The sequence below is a fragment of the Eurosta solidaginis genome, chromosome 3 (genome assembly GCF_040869045.1).
Source record: "Eurosta solidaginis isolate ZX-2024a chromosome 3, ASM4086904v1, whole genome shotgun sequence".
Taxonomy (NCBI): Eukaryota; Metazoa; Arthropoda; class Insecta; order Diptera; family Tephritidae; genus Eurosta; species Eurosta solidaginis.
In genome coordinates, this window is record NC_090321.1 from 124318786 (window position 1) to 124338994 (window position 20209).

Here is a 20209-nt window from a genome sequence, read left to right on the forward strand (position 1 = left end):
TCGTGTCGCTCTCGGGGCGACTGCCTTTTTTGTTGGAGGAGGTGTGGCATCTTTTGATGTGCCATGGCGAGTGACCGTGAGGTTGGTTGGGTGAAACGGCGGTGTTTTATTACAAGACGTATGTCAAAATAGATGAATCAAGTGCATATTGCGAAGCATATTATTAAATACAATTCTTACCAAGCAGAGATGCGTTATTTACGTTCACCTGACATAAATTTGCAGATTGGCGATGCGTTCTCCGCGACGCGTTCTATCTGCGCGTACCATTATGCTAAATGTACCATGCAACTCTGTCGTGTATTTCTTGGTTAGCTGACAGCTGGTATGGTGAATTTGTGGTGTGCGAGTATATATATACATATATGTATTTGCTTGCCCTTGAAAAAAAAAACTAGGTCACTGGGGCAGTAGCACACTAGGCCGGTAGAAACAGTTGACTTTTCCCATTTCGGGATTTTGTCGTGTCGGGATTCTTTTATTTCGGGACCCGGTTTGTTTTTGTACCGAGCCCTTATAATGACCTTTTGTGATATTTGTTGTTGAAAAACAACAAGTCCTGCCCCCCAGCCAGAAAACAGTACCCAAAAAAAACGGAAAGGGTAAAAAAAAACGACAACAAAAAAAATGTCTTTGTAAAAAAAATGTTAAATTTTTTGTGCAAGGAGAGGTTTGTTTTTGTTTTGTTTTCCTCCTTTTTTTTGAATTCATTTGTTATGGATGACTGCTTGGTACTGCAGTAGATGCCCGTATTGGCAAAAATACAAAAGACGCGTCAGTCCCGATTGTGATGTTTTGTGTGGTTTTCGGTACTTATTTTGTCCATTTAATGTTCGGTATCCGCCCTTAGTCTGACAGCCCTAATGAAGCTGCCGTGGTTATTGCGGGTTGCCATCCAGTTGTTTTCCCGTAACAGGAATTTTCCAGGATACATGAATGCAGGATTGTGGTGGATACATTACCCTCACCACATTGTTATTTGGATTTTCAAGCTGTTTAAATGTAAGTATGACGGGTTCCTCACTGATTTTTAATAGCTTTTTCTAATGGGTTTTTTTCTGTGTTTTTTTTTAGATGGAACCGATGCAAATGCTTCTCGTGTGTTTGGAGACTGGGGGAGAGGAGCCAATCCAGGTGGTGGCGGATGTACAATACCCGGAGCGGCGGAGGGGCTCCTACATTTGCCACGCGCCGGACGAGTTGGTGCAGCAGGCGGTGGAGGAGGTGTTGCGGCAAGTTAGGCCCTGTGTGCTCCGGGCCCTGCAGACGCCTCTGGTGGTAAAACTACGCGGGAGCACCACCGCCTGGTATGCCAAGTTCCATCAGGCGCAGGAGAACGTGTTGTAGGAGCAGCAGCCAGCACAGGGTCCAACGCCTCAGGGGGGGTATCGATGTCGTGTGTGCCAACGGCATCTTCGTTCGTTTGGCGGCTTGATTGCCCATCTAAATGGGCATATGCAATTTTACCCGTATAGGTGTTGGAGTTGCCCCAAGCGGTATGCGTCGTCCGCAGCGCTCTCCGTTCATCGCCGTCTTCGCCACTGAAGTGGGTTTCTGTGCCACTCAGTTACGGCTGTGAAGTAATTTTTAATTTAAAATTTGTTGGAAAGAAGAAAAAAAATAATAAATGGATTTGTATTATCCTGTGTGTATTATCACTGTGTGCTCCGGGCCCTGCAGACGCCTCTGGTGGTAAAACTACGCGGGAGCACCACCGCCTGGTATGCCAAGTTCCATCAGGCGCAGGAGAACGTGTTGTGGGAGCAGCAGCCAGCACAGGGTCCAACGCCTCAGGGGGGGTATCGATGTCGTGTGTGCCAACGGCATCTTCGTTCGTTTGGCGGCTTGATTGCCCATCTAAATGGGCATATGCAATTTTACCCGTATAGGTGTTGGAGTTGCCCCAAGCGGTATGCGTCGTCCGCAGCGCTCTCCGTTCATCGCCGTCTTCGCCACTGAAGTGGGTTTCTGTGCCACTCAGTTACGGCTGTGAAGTAATTTTTAATTTAAAATTTGTTGGAAAGAAGAAAAAAAATAATAAATGGATTTGTATTATCCTTCATATTATTTCGGCCTGATTAGTTACGTGGGGGGGGGTTGCTCTTGTGATGTAACCTTGTGTTGTCTTCTCTAATCTTATACAGACGCAAACAAGAAACGCACCATTGGGTGGTCGAGTTGGGTAACATGGCAACTCTGTCGTTTCTCGTTTTCTTGTATGTATCATACATACATACATACTGGTTTGAACATTCCAGTATAGAGAATGAAGCAAAAAAAAAATGAATCGAAAGATTTATTTTACCGTTTTTTGCTTCAATTCATATGAAATTTACGCGTTGCCGGACAAAAAGGTAAGTGGTAAAATATTTTTCAATAATTTTGCTTAAATAAATATTTCTTATGTTATTTCAGAGTTTTAATTCATTTTTTGTTTATTTTCAGGTGATTGGTGATGGGGATCCAGGAGATGGAACAGATGGGTTTGATGTATCGTTTTCCCTTTTTTCTTTAGTTTTCTAGATTACCGGCATCGTAAAGGGGTGCTCCAACTGCGGCGTCGGCCGCGCCGTCAGTGGTCACCTCTTTGCGATGCCAATTTATGCATTTATCTAATAGCTTCTTCCTTTTTCTCTTTCTCTTTGCAGGTTCTATCATGGTTTCTACAAGCAGGACCTACCAGATGAGAATAAAAAACGCAGAACGTTGTGTTGGTTGATTTTGGTCATTCATCATTGGGGGATACTTTTTTTTTTTTGGAATGGGCTACAATGGGTATTGTTATGACAAATGCACGCAAAATATTGGTCTTTTTATCCAAAAACAAATTCTTTTAATTGAGCACACAATTGAACCGCTGGCTCGAAGTGCCAGCAACTGAAGATGTTGATTGGGTTATTGGTAATCACTCTGATGAACTTTCACCATGGGTACCCATTTTTGCAGCAACAAGAAGCTTTTACCTTTTGCTGCCATGTAGTGCTTATGAATTGTCAGGTGCAAAATTTCAACGGCGCAGTACTGGCAGCAGTGTATAAAAAGATTTCTATGCTTATTTACAGACGCTTTCTCAAAATGCGGATGTGCGACGCTTAAAGATCGCTTAAAAATCCCCAGTACAAAGCGTTTAGCATTAGTAGGATTCGAACGCACATATTCTAGGGACGACTTCTATAACGCTAGAAGAGATTGCAAACGTGTTGAAGAAGAGCGTATAAAATGTGGTAACGGTCTGTCAGCAGTTGACATTAAGTTGCGTGATAGGAATGAGGTAGTACGAAATTGTACTAAATTAATAAAAAAATTATAGGTGCATTAGTTTTGCAAAGATTTCAAAAACTATTATCAGCTGCAATCATATTGCCTGAAAAACCGATGAAGCGAATAGATGGCAATGCGGAAACGCTTTCCGTCTGCGTGAAATTGTTAAAAGTTTAGATGAGAATGAGTTGCAAAATAGTAAAGAGGGATGTGGTGGCGTCAAAACTTTACTACTTATAGGCCCCCGGCGATTTACAACGAGTCCGTTTCCGTAGGTGATTTGTGATGTAAATGGTTGAAACACAAAAGTAATTGTTTTATAAACGTTTATCCGGAAATATCTTGGGTTCCAATGCAAAAGGTAGCTGGAATTAATATGCCCGTCAGTGCAGCTATATGCTCTGATCCAATTTTGTGTGGCAAGTGGATAATTTGCAAATGTGGTGCCGTCTCTGTGCAAAGCTGATGCGCGGTACATCAATGTTATTACAAGGCAAAGCCTAGAGGACTTTAAACGTCGCAGCAACTACTCGATACATGAAAAAGAGCATAGAGTTTTTAATTGTTCAAATTGTGTATGCGCATGTAAATCCGAATCAGAGTTGAAGCAGCATAGGGAGGAGCAACATTGCAACTCCAGCCGGAAACACCACACTGTGAACGAGCTTTTGAAAACGAGCTGAACGCTCTAAACATATGCTATTGGAACAGAAATCAAGGATAAAGCTAACCAGCAAACAATTAGTCAACTGGTATGTGAGTATGTTGAATATTTGGAATATTGAGGAAAAGCGTTTGGTACCGGAATTGAATGATATTTCCTCTAGTCCAGATACTCGTTGGCTTATTATGGCAAGCATGGACTCTACCATCAAGGTGTGGACCTACCATCATCATATACGATTGATCACTTCACAGTTGGCCTGACATGGATTTCGTCGGCGTGAAATCGAAGTATCCGAACAAGAAATGCCGGATAATAATGGCACTAAGAAAGCGAGCTGCCGCGAAGGGATAATAAAATTGGTGCTTGAAAGCATTTGGATTTTCATTAAGAAAAAGACGCCGTAGGTGAATTGTCCTCGAAATTTTTTTTTTTTTTTACTTTTCTTCTCAGTACCTTTTTTTTCGTTTCAGGTGACATGAATCAAATTCTCTCTGCGGCTTCGCTTTACCGAAAGGAACTGGATGGTTTGGTATACTGCTATGGACCTTTGGTAGGCAATACAAGCCACGAGAGCACGATGCTACATATGCACAATCTATATCCGGCATTATAGTTAACCCGGCCCACCTATGTAGACTATGATGCTGACGCAGATTTAATACGTTTGCGTAATATACTACGAGTTTTGCCAGTTGTGCTTAATTCTATAATGGCGCTGTGCGCTTCCCTTGTCGATATGCATATGCAGAACGATTCTCCAAGGTGCGCACTCTTGCACAGCAGGGCCTAATCATTGTAACTCACTACTGCACGACAACATCACCAATTTGGAGGCTATAAATAATTTCCTGGGTTCGATCTTGTCAGCTCCAGTTTCAAGCGTAAGCGAGTACCTGTCTAAGGAACATTCAGCTAAATAATCCTTGGCCACTTTTCCAGATCGCTTATTGATATTTGTGCGCAATAATTTCGTGTCTGACAATGCTGCGGAAGAAACCTCTCATCGGTTAAAACTATGATCATGTATAAAGCGAATTTGTGACGACGGAACAACGTGCTTCGCTGCACCTCATCGTGCTTTAAGAACTCCTCTACGTCCGCGAGAGGAAAAGAGAAGGAATCAAGTGGATTGTGGGGTAAGAAAACACATATTCTGTAAGTAGTTTGTAATTTGGTAGTGCATCACAGTTAATAAACAGCTGGGAATATAGTCCCACTCAGATAAGAGATTCTTAGGTCTACAGTGTGCGAATTGTAATTGCTCTGACCCACCATGACCTTTTTTTTTTTGTTTTTTTTTTTTAACAATGGAATACTAAACTGTTTATTTTTTGATGTTATTTGTTGCGGTTTGTTGTAACATCGCGACGAAAGCGCTAATCTGGCCACTATTTAACAGGCAGAGGCTCTTAAGGAAGAAGTTTCCGTGCGTCCCTGCGGCCATACTTGTTAAGAATTGCAGTACGGTTTACTATTACTCAGGTACTGACAATTCGTGTTTACGTTTATGTGGTATGTGTACAATTCGTTTTCTTTGGTGTTTGCCCCTTCAAGTGGGCAGCGTACATTAGTATGTATGGATTGACTGCACATTATTTGTTTGCTAGCGTGTTTTCGTGAAGTAAACACCGGGGCAAATGTCATCCAGTATTGACTAACAGACGGGTTTGCGTACATATTGGATAAGTTTGCGGACTTTTTCTACATTATTCAAACTGATGTCGGAATTGCCAATTCTGTTAAACAGGTGTGTAAGAACAAGCCCGCTGGTAGTGCAATCACTACCGAGTTTGATACTTGTTTAGGTTGGTTTTAATTAAATTATTGTTAATACACTAAAATTTTGTGGAAGGCAAATTTGAGTAGTACATGCAATATTGAGAAAGAATGCGTGAACAAAGCTTGGTTGATCGTATAAACATGCACAATCATTTACTTTGGTATATGATGCAGTTCCCCTATTTAGGCACCATTGAAAACTTTGGTACCTTCCTGGCCACCTAAACAAAGCACAAGAGTTTAATTCAATTTAATATTTTCAATAATTTTTCCCAAATAAAAACTAGGAAATTTTTATTTTTTGCATTGTTACGTATCTCTACCGTATTCACAAATGCACTAATCAACACATTTTCGAAGCCGCATCTTCCACAGATACCTGTATAGCATAGTAAAATACACCTTCACTAAACATGTGATCAAAGAGTTAGTGCAAAAAATGAGATGGTTTTTTTTTTTTTTTCCGTGAATTAATTTGCGGGCGTGGGTGGATTCTGGGTTTGAATTGTTCAAGAATTTCCAATTTCAGGATTTGTCACAAAAAACGCCGCATCTCAGAATCACTCAAAACCGTAGTATCTCAGAATGCTTCTCATTAATTCCCTCCTTTGTCAAAATGCTCTGAACTTATGCTCCGATAGGAAGTATTTTAGGCAAATTTTGAAACAGTGTATTTGCGAATAACTCCAACGTACGGCATTCTTCAAAAAACTTCGGAAAGAATGTGCAAACCCACATGACTCTTTATCGATTCATGAAATATTGACCAGAAAATGAAGACTTTCTTCCAAAACCTGTTTGCATTTACAAGTTTATTATTATTATCAGATTTTGTAAAAGGATATGAATACATATTTAAATTAGTTCTGTCCCTATTCCTTGAACAAAAACTTCTGTTGGCCTCATGCCTTTGGCTGAGTGCATCTGCTTTCTGTGGCAGCCTGTGAGTCTGCGTTAGGGTTCTAGTGTCCTCGCTCGGGGTGAGCGTGGGAATTGTTGGATGAGAATCAAGAAAGATAATGGGCTGAAAGCCTTTAGGTTCTGTGGCAGATCGGTTCGCCCTTCTGCGGTAGGCTTTTATGATGTCCTCGTTATGGGATAACGAGTGAATTTTGGTTTTGATTTTGTAAAACTTAAAATAAGTGTTTGGTGGCAGATGGAGGATATGCGTTAAGTTATTGGTTGGCCTCGTTTCGGGTGAACGAGAGCTGGGGTTGATTTTTTTTTTTGAAGGGAGGGGTATGGAGGAACGGAGGGATTGTTAGGAGGAGCACTTAGCCTTCTCGCAATCCGTCTCTTCCGTTGGAAGAAGGATCAGTTTGACCAAAGGTCGTCTGACTTGACCCTTCTCGGTTTTGAGGTCGACTACGCGTACTCGGTCATCTTCGCCGGGGTGTACGTTGACAACTCGACCTAACCTCCATTCGTTGGGAGATAAGTGGTCCTCTTTGAGGACAGCGAGATCTCCCACTTTTATATTTTGTTTGGGATGCTTCCACTTCACTCTTTTTTGAAGTTCGGATAGATATTCGGTTTTCCATCGCTTGCAGAAAGTGTGATGGAGGGCTTTGAGTTTCTGCCACCGATTGATCATCGAGGCAGGGCTCTCACTAGCATCCGGCTCTGGCGGAGCCAGTAGATGGCTGCCAGTGAGGAAATGACCTGGAGTAAGCGGCTCAAGGTCCGTTGGGTCATTGGATGCCGGGCTGAGCGGCCGCGAGTTCAGGCATGCCTCGATGCGGCACAAGAGTGTATGGAATTCCTCGAATGTAAATTTGTGTGGTGAGGCTATCTTTTTGAAGTGGCTTTTGAAGCTTTTCACTCCAGCCTCCCACAGCCCTCCCATGTGGGGAGCGCCCGCAGGGATGAAATGCCAAGTGAGTGACTGGTGGCTGTACTTCGAGACAGCATTGTCTCGGGCTTGTGCCATTAAAGTTTTGAATTCCGATCGTAGGGATCGTGAAGCTCCGACAAAGTTTGTACCGTTGTCGGAGTAGACGTTTTTGGGACATCCTCGTCTAGATATAAAACGGGCAAAAGCCGCAAGAAATGATGGGGTGCTGAGGTCAGTAGTGGCCTCCAGATGAATCGCTCGTGTGGAAAAACACACGAAAAGGCAGACATAGCCTTTGGATAGTCGACATCCTCTGCCGCGGTAACTTTTAATGTCGAAGGGTCCGGCAAAGTCGACTCCAGTATTCGTGAATGCACGGCTGAATGTCGTGCGTTCGCGAGGGAGAATACCCATAAGTTGGGTCTGAGCACGCTTTCGGTGTACAGTGCAAACTTTGCAATTGTCAATTGTAGCCCTAATCATGGTTTTGATGTTAGGTATCCAGTATTGGGTGCGTATCAGACGCAACATGAGTTGGTTCTCCCCATGCAAACTTTGTTGATGAAACATTAGGACTGTCAGCCGGGATAACCGACAGTTGTATGGGAGGAGGATTGGGTGGCGTTCAGTAAAAGCTAAGTCCTTTGACGCCCCGAGTCGCCCTCCTACCCGAATGATGCCATCTTGGTCTAAGTAGGGATTAAGTGAGAGTATTACACTTTTCCCTCCAATTGGTTTTCCGGCCTTTAGATCATTATATTCGGAACTATAATGTTGTTTCTGATAGATTTTAATTAAGATTTGGGTTACTGATTTGATCTCATCAGGAGAGATTAAAGGTGACTCGACCTGAAATGATTTTTTTGTTTTGGGGTGAGTTCTTCGGTAGAACCTCATTACGTATGAGAGCACCCGTAAAGCCCTAGGTAGGTCTGAAAAGCGTTGAAGAACATCGATAGTATTTACTGTTGTTGTTGCGCAGGTCTTCGCCCTCTTTTCCTCTACGGAGGTGATGTAGTCACTTTCTTGTGCTGGCCATTGGGAAGTGTCTTCTTGCAGCCAAGAAGGTCCCAGCCACCACAACGAATTGTTGACCAATTCAGACGCAGGTAATCCTCTGCTACCTAAATCTGCTGGGTTAGATTCTGAGTTTACATGCAACCAGTCCTTATTTCCGACCATGTCGATGATCTTGGTGATACGATGTGCGACGAAAGTGGACCAGGAACACGGCGGTTTCCTTATCCATGCGAGGACGATAGTTGAATCCGTCCAAAGGTGCACGTTCACTGGTCCCAACTTGAGGTTCCTGAAAATTGATTCGGTGATTTCCGCTAACAGCACGGCTCCGCAAAGTTCCAAACGTGGAAGAGAAAGAGTTTTCACTGGGGCTACTCGGGTTTTGGCTAGAAGCAGGTTCGTGCAGACATTATCATCCGTTTTGACGCGCATGTAAATGGCTGCTGCATAAGCCTTCTCGGATGCGTCACAAAATCCATGGATCTCGATGTCGGTTCCTGGTGAAAAGTTGACCCATCTAGGTATCCGGATTTTATCGATTTCATGGTATTGGTCGGTGAAGGTTTTCCATCGTTCCAGCGTACTGATAGATACTGGTTCGTCCCAAGCGGTGCCTTCCAACCAAATACTCTGCATGAGTATTTTTGCCACAATGACCATTGGTGCCAGCCATCCCAAGGGATCGAAAAGTTTGGCGATTGCTGATAGTATCGCTCGCTTCGTAATGTTTTCCGGGTTGTCCAGCGTCCCTGCTTGAAAATAAAATAAGTCGGAGAGGGCATTCCATCGAATACCTAATGCTTTCACTGAACTGGTATCTTCGAATGCCAGGAAGTTTTCATTGAGCAGGTCTGCTTTGGGGATGTCCCTTAGAATGTCCTCTGAGTTGGAGGTCCATTTGCGAAGTGGAAAGCCCGCTGATTGTAGGACTTGACGGATTTCACCTCTGGCTTTAATAGTCGATGTGATCGTATTTCCACCCGCTAACACATCATCTACATACATGTATTCTCGCAGTATGCTAGCCGCTGTAGGGTGCGAGTTTGAGACGTCGTCTGCTAGTTGTAGGAGCGTTCTTATCGCGAGATATGGAGCGCAATTCACTCCGAAGGTAACCGTCTTTAATTCGTAAAGACTAATAGGGTCATTCGGGGAAGTGCGATGCACAATACGTTGAAATTTGGTGTGATTTTCGTTCACCCAAATTTGTCGATACATCTTTTCGATGTCGCTATTGAATACGAAGCGGTATAGTCTCCATCGTAAGATAAGTATGGGTAGATCGGCTTGTAGAACTGGGCCTGGGAGGAGAATATCGTTTAAGCTATTGCCGTTGGCCGTAGGGCTCGAGGCGTTAAATACTACGCGTACCTTGGTGGTTGTACTTTCTGCTTTTACAACGGCGTGGTGGGGCAGGAAATAATTATCCGAATCGTCGGATGGAATATTCTTTTCAATTTTTCTCATATGTCCGAGCGTTTCATATTCTGACAACACTCGAACATATTCTTTTCCTAAATCTGGGTTTTTTATTAGCCGCCCCTCATTCCGGAAGAATTGAGAGCATGCACGCTTCAGGGATGGTCCTAAGTTAATATTGTTAGGGTAATCCTGCCGGAATGGTAGTGACACGGTGTACCTTCCATTCTCACTTCGCTGCGTTGTTTCTTTAAATATTTGTTCACAGTACCTTTCATCCTCATTTAATATTTTATTTTTGGGTACATTTTCTACCTCCCAGAAAGCTTTGAGTTGATTGTCTAACGCAACCTCGTTGTAAAAAGACATAATGCTCTTCGTTGGATTCGGTGATTCGATACGACCGGTTAGTATCCAACCGAACACTGTCTCTTGGGCTAAGAGTGTGTTTAGCACATTCTTCTTTATACCGCTCATTATAATGTGGGGATATATGTCTCCGCCAAGTATGAGGTCTACGTCTTCGTTGACGTAGAACCTCTTGTCTGCCAAAATCAAGTCTGGGAATGCCTGCATAGTCATTGCGTTGATATGGCAGGATGGAAGATTCCCAGTGAGTTTCGTTAGAACTAGTACGGGTGTAGTCAGGCTGAAGCAGGGATCCACTGGTGAACGTAGTTCGATGTTGGATGCTTCTTTCACCTGAGCTGACACCGCATTTGTGATGCCTGAAACATGGGCATGCATTTTCCTCGCTGGCAAATTGATTCTGCGTTTCAGTCTTTCAGTTATAAAGGAACATTCAGACCCAGAATCAATTAATGCCCGCGCGGAGAAGTCGGTACCATTATGGTGAATGTGTACGCGAGCAGTTCCTAATAGCACGCCTGTGCTGGAATTGGCATGGCAGGATTTGACATTCTGATTCGCCGAGGAAGGTGGTTGTCCCGATTCCTGCCTTTTCCTTGCCTGTGCCGAAGTTGATGGGGCATTATCCGCATCTTTGAAGGGATTTCGTACCGCCGGTTGCTGAAGTGTGTCCGCATGCAGGAGCGTGTGGTGACGAGAGTGGCATTTGGAACAGTTGTACGAACTGGTGCACCTCGTCACTGTGTGTCCTGGGGATAAACAATTCAGGCAGCCGTTTGTGGATTTGACGAATTTAATCCTTTCTACCGGATTTAAATCGCAAAAACGTGAACAGTTGCGTAATCTGTGCTCCGTAGATTTGCACATTTTACATATTGATTTTGTTGTTTGCTTGGTTACTTTGGTTTGAAAAGCACCAAGTCTTTTTGTAGGGTTTTCCGTCGACTGGCGCGACGTGTTTGATTTTTGCACTTTAGAAGTGGCATTCCCTGTAAAACCAGACACGGTTTCAAGTGTCTGGAAACGATTTGACAAGAATTTGTCCATATCCTCCCACTTGGATATGTCCGTCTTGTGATCAATGCTCTGCTCCCATAGAGCCAACGTATTTTCAGGTAATTTTGTCGAACATAAATAGGTAATAATCGCATCCCAATTTGAAACATCGATCTGATGTGTTTTTAAAGATGCCAAGCAATTATTTATGTCGCGCTGTAAGGTTTTGATAAAGCTGCCGCACTCACTATCTATCTTTTTTAAATTAAACAAAATTTGTAGTTGTGAGTTTACGAGAATCCGTTTATTCTCGTATCTCTCACATAGGTTTTTCCAGGCTGTTTCGAAGCCTTCATTTGTCAAAGGACATTTCTTGACAATGTCCTTTGCCTCACCTTGGGTTTTTTGGTTAAGGTGGAATAACTTTTCTACCGGGCTTAAGCGACTGTTATTTTTATAGATGGCCGTGAACAGGTCACGAAACGTTGGCCATCGCACGCTGGCAGGCGGATACTGTGTTCGCGCCCGCGTTCTCCCTCAGGTTTGACTGCCCTATCTTTTTCCTCCTTCAATTTGGCTTGAAGTTCAGCCATGTTTGACATGCATCTCAGGAATACGGCATATGCCGCTTTATGCTTGATCTTGACCGCTGCAATTTTCTTTGCGTCGAGCGTGTCAGAGCCAAGCAACTCATCTAGGGCGTTCTCTGCTTTTTCCCACTTAGCTTGCAACTCTTTTTGCTGTATTGCAAGAGTGTGTACAGTGTGCAGGGCCGCATTGATGTCATTAAAATCGGCCTCGAATTCGATTATTCGATCGGCCAATCTAATATATGATTCCATGTTCATGGATTAAAATTTGTGATCAAATTAAAAGGGGTTGTAACACTGAAAAAACCTGTGCGAATCACCCAACCAACAACGATTAAAATATAGAAAAAACTCTTTATTTAACGCTTTCAATTTGTTTATTTTTTCACTGACTTTGCAGCTTATTTGTGCCGAAAACCAGGGAGAAGGGGAGAGCAACAACAACGTCTTTTGTGGAATTAAAGGGGGCCACTCGCCACTTCAACGTTCAAATTTGTTATAAATAAGTGCGCGCGCTGATATAACAACTCGACGAAAAGTGTAAAAACTCAGTGAAAACTGTTGTAAAAACTGTGTCGATTGAATTAGTGAAAATTAAAGTGCTCGAAAGAAAATGAAAATTGCCACAGCCGTATGGCGTGAGATTTTAATGTGAATGTGAGGTTATGTACACCTCTTCCTTGTGCTGTGTCCGGAGAGCCTTACCGCTGGTGGGGGGACAGACCAGATAGTCACAAGGAATGTTAAACGACGTTTATGCAACGCGTTTGCACTTATTTTCCTTTTCGGCACTAAATTTTTTACACTTTTCGCGGTCAATCAGAAATCACTTCGCACTTTAAATTGATTTTTCGCACTTTTTATTTGTTGTTTTAACCAAAAAAAAATGTGGCAAGAAATATTGCACTTACTCAGGTATTTTTTGGTGACTTGTATTCCGGTGTGGCAAGTAGCTTGCGATGGTGCTGATGTGGCAAGATGGCTTAATCTCTCAGTGTTTTTTTTTCACGCTGGTATGATATCATAGACTTTTCGTTGGTGGGCAAACTTCTTTTTCGGATGAATTTTTTGTGAGGAATTTGAAATTAGTGCGGTCAGCTATGATCTTATGTTGTGGACTGTAATTTATATCGCTGTGGTTCCTTTTTCGGGGAGAAGGACCAAATGTTCGGCCGGTGTGCGTCTAATCCTGGAGAGGTGGGCGCACCGGGTCGATCTCAGTGGGAAGAGAAGATTCACACAAACGAGACAAATAAGAAGCACAGGAGGATTTTCCTCGTTATAATGGGTGAACTTTATTATGTGAATAGATATATATAACCTGGTTACAATATTACCTGAATATATTCTGGAAAACAGTGGAGATCGTTGGCGGCAGATGCGTGCTGGTTGGCGGTTGAAATCAAAGAGACCGGTTGTATAGCAAGCTACAACCGTTGACCCGCAAAATCCTCCGTTTTGGAGGGGAAAGGCACCCACACATCAACCCCGACATGCATATGCATGAGTGCTGACTAAAAGCACACATACACGTGCATGTACATGCATGCACATGCATGAGGGTGATGGTGTGGGTGGTTATAAATTAATTCGAGTATCGAGTATCGATTTGCAGAGTTGCATTGGGGGGGGGGGGGGGGGGGGGGGTCGCAATCAGATGCGGAAAAGTTAGGCATCCTGCCTAAACAAAAACTTTTAAGAACTATATCAAAAATTATTGTTCTGAAGCCAACAACTGCTGAGTGATCTACTCAAATTTGTTGAACGAAACGACTTAAGTATTCTAACCATGCTTAACCTTTAGGCCGGTAAATTTTAAAGAAAAACGCAATATGTAAGCTAACGAGAAAGGAGCGGGCGAGTAAACAAAACAAAATGGTTAAAAAAAATCGTTTGCGATATTTATCAGATTTAACTCTAGAATTAAAGGATATAGAACGAGAAACAACGTTTTAAACCCTTTAAAAACTTTTAATAACTATATAAAAATTATTGTTCTGAAGCTAACAACTGCTGTGTGATCTACTCAAATTTGTTGAACGAAACGACTTAAGTATTCTAACCATGCTTAACCTTTAGGCCTTTAAGTTTATTTAGAAAAACGCAATATGTAGGCTACACGGGGATGGAGCAGTCGAGTAACCAAAACGAATGGGTTAAAAAAATGCGTACGCAGTTTTTATCATATTCAGCTCTAATATTAAAGGATATAGAACGAGAAACAACGTTGGAAACCCTTTAAAAACTTTTAATAACTATTTCAAAAATTATTGTTCTGAAGCCAACAACTGCTGAGTGATCTACTCAAATTTGTTAAACGAAACGACTTAAGTATTCTAACCATGCTTAACCTTTATGCCGGTAAGTTTATTTAGAAAAACGCAATATGTAGGCTACACGGGCATGGAGCGGAAGAGTAACCAAAACGAATGGGTTAAAAAATTCGTACGCAGTTTTTATCATATTTAGCTCTAATATTATAGGATATAGAAAGAGAAACAACGTTTGAAACCCTTTAAAAGCTTTTAATAACTATATCAAAAATTATTGTTGTGAAGCCAACAACTGCTGAGTGATCTACTCAAATTTGTTTAAACGAAACGACTTAAGTATTCTAACCATGCTTAACCTTTATGCCGGTAAGTTTATTTAGAAAAACGCAATATGTAGGCTACACGGGGATGGAGCAGCCGAGTAATCAAAACGAATGGGTTAAAAAAATTCGTACACGGTATTTATCATATCTAACTCTAATATTAAAGGATATAAAACGAGAAACAACGTTTGACACCCTTTAAAAAGTTTTAATAACTATCTCAAAAATTGTCGCTCTGAAGCAAACAACTGCTGAGCGATCTACTCAAATTTGTTAAACGAAACGACTTAAGTATTCTAACCATGCTTAACCTTTAGGCAGGTAAATTTATTTAGAAAAACGCAGTTTTTATAAGATTTAACTCTAGAATTAAAGGATATAGAACAAGAAACAACGTTTGAAACCCTTTAAAAACTTTTAAGAACTATATCAAAAATTATTTTTCTGAAGCCAACAACTGCTGAGTGATCTACTCAAATTTGTTGAACGAAACGACTTAAGTATTCTAACCATGCTTAACCTTTATGCCGGTAAATTTGTTTAGAAAAACGCAATATGTAAGCTAACGAGAACGGGGCGTTCGAGTAAACAAAACAAAATTTTGAAAAAATTCGTTTGCGGTATTTATCAGGTTTAACTTTAGAATTAAAGGATATAGAACGAGAAACAACGTTTGAAACCCTTTAAAAACTTTTACTAACTATATCAAAAATTATTGTTCTGAAGCTAACAACTGCTGAGTGATCTACTCAAATTTGTTGAACGAACCGATATAAGTATTTTAACCATGCTTAACCTTTAGGCCGGTAAGTTTATTTAGAAAAACGCAATATGTAAGCTAACGAGGAAGGAGCCGTCGAGTAAACAAAACAAAATCGTTAAAAAAATTCGTACGCGGTATTTATCAGATTTAATTCTAGAACTAAAGGATATAGAACGAGAAACAACGTTTGAAACCCTTTAAAAACTTTTAATAACTATATCAAAAATTATTGTTCTGAAGCCAACAACTGCTGAGTGATCTACTCAAATTTGTTAAACGAAACGACTTAAGTATTCTAACCATGCTTAACCTTTAGGTCGGTAAGTTTATGTAGAAAAACGCAATATGTAGGCTACACGGGGATGGAGCAGCCGAGTAATAAAAACGAATGGGTTAAAAAAATTCGTACACGGTATTTATCATATTTAACTCTAATATTAAAGGATATAAAACGAGAAACAACGTTTGACACCCTTTAAAAAGTTTTAATAACTATCTCAAAAATTGTCGCTCTGAAGCAAACAACTGCTGAGCGATCTACTCAAAATTGTTAAACGAAACGACTTACCAACCAACAACTGCTGAGTGATCTACTCAAATTTGTTGAACGAAACGACTTAAGTATTCTAACCATGCTTAACCTTTATGCCGGTAAATTTGTTTAGAAAAACGCAATATGTAAGCTAACGAGAACGGAGCGTTCGAGTAAACAAAACAAAATGGTGAAAAATTCGTATGCGGTATTTATCAGGTTTAACTTTAGAATTAAAGGATATAGAACGAGAAACAACGTTTGAAACCCTTTAAAAACTTTTACTAAATATATAAAAAATTATTGTTCTGAAGCTAACAACTGCTGAGTGATCTACTCAAATTTGTTGAACGAACCGACTTACGTATTTTAAGCATGCTAACCTTTAGCCCGGTAAGCAAATTAAAAAAACAAAACGCAATATGTAGGCTACACGAGAACGGAGCCGTTGAGTAACCAAAACAAATGGGTTAAACAAATTCGTACACGGTATTTATCAATTTAACTCTTAAATTAAAGGATATACAGCGAGAAACAACGTTTGACAACCTTTAAACAGTTTTAATAACTATCTCAAAAATTGTCGCTCTGATGCAAACAACTGTTGAGTTATCTACTCAAATTTGTTGAACAAAACGACTTACGTATTTTAAGCATGCTAACCTTTAGCCCGGGAAGCAAATTAAAAAAAACGCAATATGTAGGCTACACGAGAACGGAGCAGTCGAGTAACCAAAACAAATAGGTTAAACAAATTCGTACACGGTATTTATCAATTTAACTCTAGAATTAAAGGATATACAGCGAGAAACAACGTTTGACAACCTTTAAACAGTTTTAATAACTATCTCAAAAATTGTCGCTCTGATGCAAACAACTGCTGAGTTATCTACTCAAATTTGTTGAACAAAACGACTTACGTATTTTAAGCATGCTAAACTTTAGCCCGGGAAGCAAATTAAAAAAAAACGCAATATGTAGGCTACACGAGAACGGAGCAGTCGAGTAACCAAAACAAATAGGTTAAACAAATTCGTACACGGTATTTATCAATTTAACTCTAGAATTAAAGGATATACAACGAGAAACATCGTTTGACAACCTTTAAATAGTTTTAATAACTATCTCAAAAATTGTAGCTCTGATGCAAACAACTGCTGAGTTATCTACTCAAATTTGTTGAACAAAACGACTTACGTATTTTAAGCATGCTAACCTTTAGCCCGGTAAGCAAATTTAAAAAAAACGCAATATGTAGGCTACACGAGAACGGAGCCATCGAATAACCAAAACAAATGGGTTAAACAAGTTCGTACACGTTATTTATCAATTTAACTCTAGAAATAAAGGATATACAACGAGAAACAACGTTTGACAACCTTTAAACAGTTTTAATAACTTTCTCAAAAATTGTCGCTCTGATGCAAACAACTGCTGAGTTATCTACTCAAATTTGTTGAACAAAACGACTTACGTATTTTAAGCATGCTAACCTTTAGCCCGGTAAGCAAATTAAAAAAAAAACGCAATATGTAGGCTACACGAGAACGGAGCCGTCGAGTAACCAAAACAAATGCGTTAAACAAGTTCGTACACGTTATTTATCAATTTAACTCTAGAATTAAAGGATATACAACGAGAAACATCGTTTGACAACCTTTAAACAGTTTTAATAACTATCTCAAAAATTGTCGCTCTGATGGAAACAACTGCTGAGTTATCTACTCAAATTTGTTGAACAAAACGACTTACGTATTTTAAGCATGCTAACCTTTAGCCCGGTAAGCAAATTAAAAAAAAAAACGCAATATGTAGGCTACACGAGAACGGAGACGTCGAGTAACCAAAACAAATGCGTTAAACAAATTCGTACACGTTATTTAACAATTTAACTCTAGAATTAAAGGATATACAACGAGAAACATCGTTTGACAACCTTTAAATAGTTTTAATAACTATCTCAAAAATTGTCGCTCTGATGCAAACAACTGCTGAGTTATCTACTCAAATTTGTTGAACAAAACGACTTACGTATTTTAAGCATGCTAACCTTTAGCCCGGTAAGCAAATTAAAAAAAAAAACGCAATATGTAGGCTACACGAGAACGGAGCCGTCGAGTAACAAAAACAAATGCGTTAAACAAATTCGTACACGTTATTTATCAATTTAACTCTAGAATTAAAGGATATACAACGAGAAACATCGTTTGACAACCTTTAAATAGTTTTAATAACTATCTCAAAAATTGGCGCTCTGATGCAAACAACTGCTGAGTTATCTACTCAAATTTGTTGAACAAAACGACTTACGTATTTTAAGCATGCTAACCTTTAGCCCGGTAAGCAAATTAAAAAAAAAACGCAATATGTAGGCTACACGAGAACGGAGCCGTCGAGTAACCAAAACAAATGCGTTAAACAAGTTCGTACACGTTATTTATCAATTTAACTCTAGAATTAAAGGATATACAACGAGAAACATCGTTTGACAACCTTTAAACAGTTTTAATAACTATCTCAAAAATTGTCGCTCTGATGGAAACAACTGCTGAGTTATCTACTCAAATTTGTTGAACAAAACGACTTACGTATTTTAAGCATGCTAACCTTTAGCCCGGTAAGCAAATTAAAAAAAAAAACGCAATATGTAGGCTACACGAGAACGGAGACGTCGAGTAACCAAAACAAATGCGTTAAACAAATTCGTACACGTTATTTATCAATTCAACTCTAGAATTAAAGGATATACAACGAGAAACAACGTTTCACAACCTTTAAACAGTTTTAATAACTATCTCAAAAATTGTCGCTCTGATGCAAACAACTGCTGAGTTATCTACTCAAATTTGTTGAACAAAACGACTTACGTATTTTAAGCATGCTAACCTTTAGCCCGGTAAGCAAATTAAAAAAAAAACGCAATATGTAGGCTACACGAGAACGGAGACGTCGAGTAACCAAAACAAATGCGTTAAACAAATTCGTACACGTTATTTATCAATTTAACTCTAGAATTAAAGGATATACGACGAGAAACATCGTTTGACAACCTTTAAACAGTTTTAATAACTATCTCAAAAATTGTCGCTCTGCTGGAAACAACTGCTGAGTTATCTACTCAAATTTGTTGAACAAAACGACTTACGTATTTTAAGCATGCTAACCTTTAGCCCGGTAAGCAAATTAAAAAAAAACACGCAATATGTAGGCTACGCGAGAACGGAGACGTCGAGTAACCAAAACAAATGCGTTAAACAAATTCGTACACGTTATTTATCAATTTAACTCTAGAATTAAAGGATATACAACGAGAAACAACGTTTGACAATCTTTAAACAGTTTTAATAACTATCTCAAAAATTGTCGCTCTGATGCAAACAACTGCTGAGTTATCTACTCAAATTAGTTGAACAAAACGACTTACGTATTTTAAGCATGCTAACCTTTAGCCCGGTAAGCAAATTAAAAAAAAACGCAATATGTAGGCTACACGAGAACGGAGCCGTCGAGTAACCAAAACAAATGCGTTAAACAAATTCGTACACGGTATTTATAAATTTAACACTAGAATTAAAGGATATACAACGAGAAACAACGTTTGACAACCTTTAAACAGCTTTAATAACTATCTCAAAAATTGTCGCTCTGATGCAAACAAATGCCGAGTTATCTACTCAAATTTGTTGAACAAAATGACTTAGGTATTTTAAGCATGATAACCTTTAGCCCGGTAAGCAAATTAAAAAAAACGCAATATGTAGGCAACACGAGAACGGAGACGTCGAGTAACCAAAACAAATGCGTTAAACAAATTCGTACACGTTAATTATCAATTTAACTCTAGAATTAAAGGATATACAACGAGAAACAACGTTTGACAACCTTTAAACAGTTTTAATAACTATCTCAAAAATTGTCGCTCTGATGGAAACAACTGCTGAGTTATCTACTCAAATTTGTCGACTTACGTATTTTAAGCATGCTTACCTTTAGCCCGGTAAGCAAATTAAAATAAAAACGCAATATGCAGGCTACACGAGAACGGAGCCGTCGAGTAACCAAAACAAATGCGTTAAACAAATTCGTACACGTTATTTATCAATTTATCTCTAGAATTAAAGGATATACAACGAGAAACAACGTTTGACAACCTTTAAACAGTTTTAATAAATATCTCAAAAATTGTCGCTCTGATGCAAACAACTGCTGAGTTATCTACTCAAATTTGTTGAACAAAACGACTTACGTATTTTAAGCATGCTAACCTTTAGCCCGGTAAGCAAATTAAGCAAAAAAACGCAATATGTAGGCTACACGAGAACGGAGCCGTCGAGTAACCAAAACAAATGGGTTAAACAAATTCGTACAAGGTATTTATCAATT

The 20209-nt window shown here is 40.0% G+C and overlaps 2 long non-coding RNA genes across 5 annotated transcripts; both read left to right on the plus strand.

Annotated features, from left to right (window-relative positions):
- Positions 1 to 577: 577 nt before the first annotated feature.
- On the plus strand, positions 578 to 1738 carry LOC137244273 (uncharacterized). Its single transcript, XR_010950873.1, has 2 exons — positions 578 to 1002; positions 1075 to 1738. It is a non-coding gene; the product is annotated as an uncharacterized lncRNA (long non-coding RNA).
- A 370-nt stretch (positions 1739 to 2108) lies between these two features.
- Positions 2109 to 5150, plus strand: LOC137244272 (uncharacterized). 4 transcript variants are annotated; one of them, XR_010950871.1, is made up of 7 exons: positions 2109 to 2354; positions 2446 to 2483; positions 2649 to 2997; positions 3063 to 4013; positions 4089 to 4328; positions 4399 to 4809; positions 4868 to 5150. It is a non-coding gene; the product is annotated as an uncharacterized lncRNA (long non-coding RNA). The 4 variants fall into 4 exon arrangements; XR_010950869.1 differs by having other exon boundaries at positions 2649 to 4017; XR_010950870.1 differs by having other exon boundaries at positions 2649 to 4013; positions 4089 to 4332.
- Positions 5151 to 20209: the final 15059 nt, after the last annotated feature.